This window comes from Triturus cristatus, chromosome 2_1, assembly GCF_964204655.1.
Source record: "Triturus cristatus chromosome 2_1, aTriCri1.1, whole genome shotgun sequence".
In the NCBI taxonomy this organism is placed as follows: Eukaryota; Metazoa; Chordata; class Amphibia; order Caudata; family Salamandridae; genus Triturus; species Triturus cristatus.
Genome location: NC_140581.1, coordinates 174,420,849 through 174,430,410, shown reverse-complemented (window position 1 = coordinate 174,430,410; position 9,562 = coordinate 174,420,849).

Below are 9,562 nucleotides of genomic sequence, written 5' to 3'. Positions count from 1 at the left end.
AAGAAACAGTAGCTCTCCAGAACCTGATGGAATTTCTGGTGACAGCGGAGTTGAATGAGCATATCACGGTGGAAACACGGGTAAGTGTCCCACATCGGTTACATGCGATAACACTCGAAATGGAGGGGGAAAACCCATAAAAATTAAAGGTCTCTTTTGGGAGGACCTGATTTTTGGCTATGACATCCTTTTTGCTGAAAGAGATTGGCCGCCTAAAATTAATATGGATTTCCTAAAGGGAGAAACTGTAATTTTACCAGCTTTTTCCGACTTCGTTCCAATATACTTAAAACACACATACGCGCAGGAGTATGTCTGTACGCGCAGGAGCTCCAGTACTATACCACAACCATGTTGGGTGGGATGCTCAGTCACCTCAACATGTAATCCCAGTAAAAACGACTACAACTCCACAGAGAAAGTACCCAATAAAACAAGAAGCGAAAAGAAAGGTCAATACCATGGTGTAATTGAAACTTGCCCCCTCCAATGAATAATCCTTTGTTTCCCGTAATGAAACCCGATAATTCATACCATCTACAGAACACATGCACAAAAACATTTGCAGTACAGAATGCACATAGTGTTTCATTAATGAATTACATTGTGCGGGGAAAAAATACAAAACAACACTAGATATCTCGAATGGATTTTTCTGCCAAAATATAGCACCTGAAAGCAGGTATTTGACAGCATTTTCTGCGCTAGGTTGTTAGATTCAATTGTGTTGACTCCCCCAAGGGTATAAGAATAGCCCTGGGTTGTTCTCCGCTAGGATAACAGAGTTACTTCAGAATTTGGATGAAGAGGCATTGTTCTATGTAGATGATATTTATCTGACGGATGATGATTTAAAGGATCACTTGGCCAGGGTGAGCAACATAATTTTGGGGTTCGCCTCTGAGAGCTACAAATTCAACATTAAAAAATCAAAAATAGCCCACCTCAATGTCCTATTTTTGGGATATGAGTTAGCAAGTGAAGGGAAAAGCCTGGCAGCTAACCTTTTAGAAAAGCGTGCGCTGCTCCAACCTCCTAAATCTTTGAAAAACTTACAATCCATATTGGGATTTCTAAATTTTGGCAGAACATACATTTTAGATTACGCAGAAAAGTAAACCCTTTCTACAGCTTAATAAGACCTGATTTTTCAGTTAAGCATTGGACACATAGATATCCTTCCTTCCCTTCAAGCTAACATGATAGCATCAAAACACTTGCAGACACGTGTGAATGTCCGCAATTTGGTGATCCGTGTTGTACCGGGTCAATCTGGGTACACTTACTTAACCTTCAATGAAGGGGAAATAGTACCCATAGCATACAAATCACACTTCTACACAAACGCCTAAATGCACCTTGCTTCTACAGAAAATATCCTGACAGTAGTACAGACCGCTGTAGTAAGAGAAAGAGCACTGGCTCAGGGGAAACAAATAATTGTCGTAACTTCGGTACCAGCCGTAGAGGCTGCTGCAAAGGCAAGTGTTCCAAATGCTAAAGCCTTACATCCAAGATGGATACAATGCCCTAATTCTCTCACTGCAACTGATGCAACTGATGTAGAATACAGATATGACCCTAGTTTAAAAACACAAGCATTCCTGCAATATGATCAATAATATCCTCTACCAAATGAAATAATTCCTCTAGATCAGTATGAATTTATCATTTACAGTGACAGATCTAATCAGCCGGCCGTAGGAAGGAAACAACAATACAGCGCCACTTGTGTGATTGTAAAAGGTCGTATGCAGGGTGGGAAGTTCCAGCCCAGCGATACGAAGACACAGTCTCTAGGAGACTGTACAGCTCAGCTGGCAGAACTTAAAGCCCTATTACTGGCACTAATAAATATGGATCGAGAATTCCCCACACTGATTGTGTGCGATTCTTTTTACTGTGTCCAGTGATACAATTAATATCTACACTAATGGGGTCAAAATGGGTTTAAAGACTCAAAAGGTGGCACAATTAAGCATAAAATGCTATGGGTACAGGTAGCTGAGTTGAGAAACGAACTACCAAGAGCTCACGCGATACACACGCTGAGTCATCAACGTGATGGCGTTTACGTTGAAGGGAATTAATTGGCTGATGAAGCCGCGAAGGGAGCAGTACAACTGCTGCCGTAGCTGCAATCACTCGTTCAAAATAGAATAGACAGACAGATAATGGTAGCTGTCATTGCTTCATGCAAATGTATTCAAAAAAGGAGTTATAGAGGGAAAATGTATACCAGGTCGCCCTCCACTCAGTCAGTACTACAACAAAACAAACCTGGTAACAACAAGGCACACCTTTAAATTGATTTCATGGGATCATTAAAAGGGTAATGTAGACATCTATTACTCCTCCATTGGTAGTTCTAAATATGAACTATCATTATATCCCTGGTGCCTATACAACTTAATATTTAATAATCCCAATCGGTGAAAATATCCATCCGTGTGTATAGTCACTCAACCATTATCTATAGTGCATAAACACAAAAAGTGATGAAAAAAAGTGTGAAAAAATGAGAAAGTATCTCACGTGCACAACACCAAGAGAGCTGCTGGTAGGTTCTCACCAGTTTGCTCACTATTTCATCATCAATATATTTCTCATTAAAAATAATAATGTCCCAAATAAAGGAAAAAGTGAAAAAAAATTTTTAAACATAAATAGTTTTTGTGCAGACCAAGACCCGTGTAGTCTTAAATAAAATTAGGTATGGCTCACATATACAGTTCCATTTTCTTTATTCCATTGTGTGAGTCATCCCAAAATTAAAAGCACGGTCATGTCAAATAACCACCTTTAGGACTGGCCAACATGTTTCATTGCCTTATCAAGTTTAAGGCAAATTCGTCAGGGCATGAAAGGTCTGCGTTCACTTTCCCTGGACCTTTTTCTTTTTCTTTTTTCAAAAGAAGAGTGACTGCAGATATGCAAAGATAAAAAGCACACACATATGGCTGGTAAATTCATGAGAGACACCATCCCTCCCACTTCATGACTATTAAACAATGCACTTGTAACACCGGCCATTAGCCCACGGTGTCAATTACCTAATGAGAGCCACGGGCCCGCATACCGGCTCTCAATTGGTTCAGGGAGTTGGAGTTGATTATTCTTCTTCCACAAGAAGATCTTAATGAATATAAGACCTACATGGTCAACCAAAAGATCAAAGGGCTGAGGAGAAACTTAGAAAGATACTCACACGAGTGGGCTTTTCCTTACACTGAGGATAAATATTATCAACAAGGAAGTGAACAGGTGTCCCAAAATAGATATCAGAGGGGAGGCCGAGCACAAACCAGACGCACCCCTCAAAACTGGACATTTGATAACACCTCTAGTGAGGAAGAAGAAGGGGCACAGGCACCTGAACAAGGGAGGGTAAGATTCAATCCCCAAGTGCAGTCCAATCAAGAGTTGGGTGGACTATTGCGCTCTTTTTTAGCCCAAACCCAACGAGGAAACAGGGGAGGTTGGAGGGGTCGAGGCCGAGCACGTCATAATCAGCCACAGACATGGCAATCCTTCTCCCCTCGTGTAACCAGGAGCAGGGGCAGGATGCCGACATAAACAATATTGTAGTAAATATATCAGATCACCAATTAACTCCAGACGAATTGAGAGTGCCTAATAAAGGTTTGGGATATGTTCCCACTCCTTGCCACGACTCATTTAAATGCAGATTGGAACTGCAAGAAGCTATGAGAAAGATAAAGATAAGAACGTTTTTTGCTCATAAAGACTCGGATCCCCCCTCAGTTTTCTCAACCAATCTTCATCGCCCTTCACATTTTTGCCCTCCAATCCATGCGGTCGGCCCAGAAGTCGTTGTTTTTGAGAAAAAGGTCCTGGATGACATCAGGTCACTTGAGGAAACACAGCAGAAGCAAACATTTAAGAATATGAGTAAGGATGATTGGCAGGCAATTAAATCTCTTCAAGAGAATACCACCCTTACTATAAAATCAGCAGATAAGGGAGGGGCCATAGTCCTGATGAACACCGTGGACTATGAGAAAGAAGTGCTGAGGCTACTAGATGATAAAAAGAACTATCAACCCTTGGTTAGAGATCCCACCATCGAACTCTTAGGGATAATCACCACGATGGTAGGAAATGCAAGAGAGAAGAAATGAAAAAAGAAAAAGTAAAAGGTCCAGGGAAAGTGAACGTAGACCTTTCATGCCCTGACGAATTTGCCGTAAACTTGATAAGGCAATGAAACATGTTGGCCAGTCCTAAAGGTGGTTATTTGACATGACCGTGCTTTTAATTTTGGGATGACTCACACAATGGAATAAAGAAAATGGAACTGTATATGTGAGCCATACCTAATTTTATTTAAGACTACACGGGTCTTGATCTGCACAAAAACTATTTTTTTTTTTTTTTTAATTCACTTTTTCCTTTATTTGGGACATTATTATTTTTAATGAGAAAGATATCGATGATGAAATAGTGAGCAAACTGGTGAGAACCTACCAGCAGCTCTCTTGGTGTTGCGCACGTGATATACTTTCTCATTTTTTCACACTTTTTTTCATCACTTTTTGTGTTTATGCACTATAGATAATGGTTGAGTGACTATACACACGGTTGGATATTTTCACCGATTGGGATTATTAAATATTAAGTTGTATAGGCACCAGGGATATAATGATAGTTCATATTTAGAACTACCAATGGAGGAGTAATAGATGTCTACATTACCCTTTTAATGATCCCATGAAATCAATTTAAAGGTGTGCCTTGTTGTTACCAGGTTTGTTTTGTTGTAGTATTGCTTCATGCAAAAACAGCACAGCCTTGCCGAAAGGTTTTCCACTCAAGTACTCCTACAAGTCAGATGCAAACACCATTCTGTATGCTCAGATTCCAGGAGTGGGGGATAGAGTAATACCAAACATGGATCGCAGATTAGGCTTAATACTAGCTGCACACGAGGATCTAGGTTCTACACATGTCGAGATTACCGCAACAGTTTCTTTACTGAAACAACGTTATTGGTGGCCTAGGTTAACTAAACAGATGAAGAATTTTGTCCTAAATTGCGACATCTGCCAGCAGATAAAGGGTTCCAACGTGGCGCGTCCAGCACAGACACCACTACTAATATCAGACATACCACTCGCATGTGTCTATTTGGACCACTGCGGCCACCTACAATCAGATGGGGCTTACAAGTACATCTTGGTTGCAGTGGATTCATGCTCTAGATTCCTATGGCTATGGCCTCATCGCTTGGCTGACGCTCAAACGGTTATAAAAGATTTGCGAGTCCTAATAGAGACATACGCAGTTGGCACATTACATTCTGACCATGGCTCCGCATTTAGCTCTAGGGCTTACAAGGAAGCCATGGAAGGTTTGGGTGTAGCATTGGAGTACTCCTCTCCATACCTTCCCGAGGAAAATTCGGTCATGGAGAGGAAAACCGAGACTTAAAGCAATTTTTAACAGCAAAAGTATTTGGTTTGGGTGGTAGTTGGGTCGATCACTTATACGGGGTCCAACGAGCCCTTAATAACATGCCGAGAAGTTCTCTAGGGGGTGTCACTCCTTACGAGGTCTTATTTGGGACGAAAATGTGGGTACCTGATCTCGATTATGAAAGCACAGTGGCGTATGAAAAACTATTTGATATCAATATACGTTTGGCTGTTTTACAGGATCTGAATGAATCCCGGGCACTACTAAGCAACGTGCAAGTAAAATGCACCGCCACTGGGGTAGTCAAATCAGTCACAGCAAGACCTGCCTGGATCCCAAAAGTCGGGGACCTGGTCAGAGAAAAGATTGTGGACAAGAAAGAATTTGGGCCATCATACAGAAACCTGGACCTGTCCTGGCTGTCGAAGGAACAAGAACAGCACTTCTTCCGCCGGCAAAAAAGAAAAGAGATTTGTCTCCATTGAGCTGATCAAACCGCACTATGTGGCAGATACTGAATAGTAGGCCTCGTGGGCTCCTGGGTAGCCAACGCTCTCCTCTCGCTACCATACAGGAAGTTCAGGCAGAAATACTCATAACATTTGAAGAGTCACCAATACAAACTGATGGAATTTCCAACAATGAAATGGAACTCGTTCCTCTTGAAACAGAACTTAAGAACACATTTGAAAGACAAATATCAACTCGGCCTAACACCGATGTGTACCTCAATATGCCTCTACAAGAGACGTCAGTTCAACAAAACCTGCTGAGCTTCCAAAAATATATCGAAGTGCATCTGGCTACTTCATCGATTTTGATACCTTCTCTCTTGATCCCAGTGAACCTGAGACAACGCCAGCCCCAGTTTCCCATAAGCAACAAATTCATGATTTTTACACTTTTCTGAAAAAGACTTACTTAGTATCACCTTGGCTCCAGCTCTGGATAATAACTGGAATATTGTTTTTTCTGTTCTGGATTGGCCTAGTGACTGTCTTTTGCTTATGAATGGAAAATATCTCCCAGAATGCTCTGCAGTATCAAATGTGAACTAGGTCCCGAAACCTCATACATCATCTCACTGTGAACAAAGAGACTTGTTCTCTGTGAACATTGCAGCTGTTCCAATCCCTGATGGTCTGGTTTGGGACAAGGTTGATTATTATGTATTTGGTCCCACTGAACTTTTGAAAATACCACATTTATTTAAAATTTCCCTAAATGATATCATTACCTCCAGCACATTTTCTGATGATTGGGATTTTGAAACTGTAAATAATATGTTGTCTGATTTAGAACAATCCACCACATTTTCAAGCAATGAAATGTTAGAGGACACATCTGATTTTGACACTATGTACTGTTACCATGATTATGGTCATTGCTTTTTACACAAATGCAGTATCCCACGAAATGTTTTCACATACCACGAATGGAAACATTGCCCGACACCACCAAAAGGTAATTCACGAATGTTTGCACAGAAATATTTGTATTTTTCAGGGTTTAACACTTCTGACCCAACCTCATATTACTATATGGTTACACCTACACCTGCACAGAAAAATATGCTAACTAACACCTAACAGATTTATCCTGCATCCTTTATTTCTCATGTGTCTGAACAGGGTTTCGACTTATGGAAGGATACTATAAACATAAAATCAGTCTGGGGTTCAAAGGAATGGCAAGTTCATGGAACAGAAGCACTATTTAGAGCGTGCCTCATTCCACAGCAGATAATATTTCTGAATGACACTGTGCAACAGACTTCCTGTTCTGGACTAGCCAAGAACAAAGATTTTAACACACCTCGGATTCCAACACCTTCACACATCAATTTTACTTCACATGGAGGGGATACAATAGATGACATCATGCAGTACAATACTTCAGACCCCAATTGGAAGGGTTGATTAGTTTGGCCCACAGACAGAAACAGATATCAATCAAGATTCAGAGGTACAACTAAAGGGTTTAGTATCCATAGGCCGGAACAACGCTATGTACAAAGAGAACATCCGGGGGCGGTGACATCATACAGTGTTGTGCCTCGATTGGCTAAAAACCTCATCACTGTCCCAGGTGAAACAGCACTTATCCTTACTCTCAGATGAGGTGTATCTACGGGAGTTTTTATTAGGTCCCCGAAAGCCATGTCAGAAATATTTCTTATACGCTGTCTATAATAAAATCTGGAAAATCTCTCAACAAGAAGCTGCTGAGAGACTTTGTGAAATAGATAGAATTAACCTAGAAAAGGCATTAGCTGTAGTTGACAATGGTATGACTACATTCACATCCAGGATTTATTCACTGGGCAATATTTTATCTTCTGTTATAGATATACTAGAACAAGATCTGTCCATACTACGGCATGGACAATCCCAGTTAAATTCTATTATGTTATTAAGCTGGACACTGCAATCATTGCGCGCTGGTTATGTGCCTTGGCGATTTATCAACAGTACGTCCCTATTTTCTGCATACAATCTAACTGAGAAGCAGATAACAATGGCACAAAGGAGAGCAAAATAAAAAATGCTGCGTATTGAAAAACTGGACCAATTACCTTTTACTGTGGCTAAGTCACCATCCACAGAATGGTTAATCCATGACCATATAACATTACCGGTCACAACTTTGCAGTTTTACTATTGCCTAGAACAACAACAGGCAGGCAGATATGAAGCAATGGGTAGGAAATTCATCAAGCAATCTTGGGAATTACCATACAGATTTCGATGCAGGATTGGGGACATGGAAGTGATTCTAAGCGGTAGAAACAGCGAGAACTCTTTAAGTGGATCTCTCATATGCCAGGATATCATGCTTCATGGGGCCTGTAATGGTTCAGTAACTAACTTATCCTGTCACTTGAAAGAGTCCCAAGCTGCCGTGATTAATCCTGTGTTCAAGTTACTTTCAAATGGAAGTTACTTGATGCTGAATGATCAAGGTTGTTGTGGGATGCTCACTTAGCATCGCATATCTTGTCACTGTAAGCTCCAGGGTTACTTGCTGTATGCAAGTATTATTTCCACCCACCCATAGAGTCACGGAGGCGCCGTTATAGCCTTCGTTGAATGTTTCCTTTATACTGTTGGACACTCTGAGCCGAAAGAAAGCCATGCTTTTACAGCAAATGGTGCCCTTAACCTCCGCCTGAGAAACTTATGATCTCCAGGTTGCAAGGTCCTCGGCTGGCATACAGGCACTAGTACGAACAAACTGCCCTTTCAATTTCAAAGAAATGGTGCACCGTATCTTTATCATGTCTGATACGACGGATATAGTACACCTATTTAAGACCATAGGTTCTGGACTGTTAAGCACCTTTCAGACAATCCTCAGAGTTATTCCCAACTTCATACACTACGTATTCTGAAGCAATTTTTGGAGGGCTTCCGCTGATCCTGTTCCTAATTGCAGGTATCCTGATTGTCATTTTTCTGCTACGCAATGGACGTCCCAGTCACCAAGGAGATGGTAAAAACGCGCTTTGAGCGCCGATACCGTGATCACATGGTACTCCATCTGGGCACACCTCGCCTTCGCGAACTAAGATAATCTTGGTTCCTATCATTTAGACCAGTCTGAATCGACTGTATTCTGCCTGTCCTCCGATGCCTGTTTTGCGGACAAGAATGTGTTTTGGACCTCTGCTTAACACTTCTATCAGTTGCGCTACCAGACGTATTCCAGTGTTGATGTCTGCATTCTTAGAGCCACCACAGGATGCTTCAGCTCCTGTCGGAACGGATACTGGCTCCTCAACAAGTACTTAGGCCTTGGATAGCACACAAGCTTCCCCAGCAGCGGCTCTGGAGAATACGCAGGAACATCGGTGCTCGATTGACCTGATCTAGGAGGTGTTGTAGGGACTGTCGTCTGCGATTGCAGGCAACAGTGATGTTGCGTCTCCCAGCCAGGACACATAAACATTTGGCTCATCGTGTGCTGGGAAAAATGTGGCTTTTTCAAAAACATCCAAATTTTGAATTTTCAACAAACAGAAACTTTTGCTAAAACTGCATGGCTTTCAATCACTCATAGTTGTTCGAACTATATATATGAACATATTTTAGTAAAACTTCTACCGCTTAAAATACGATTTTAGCAT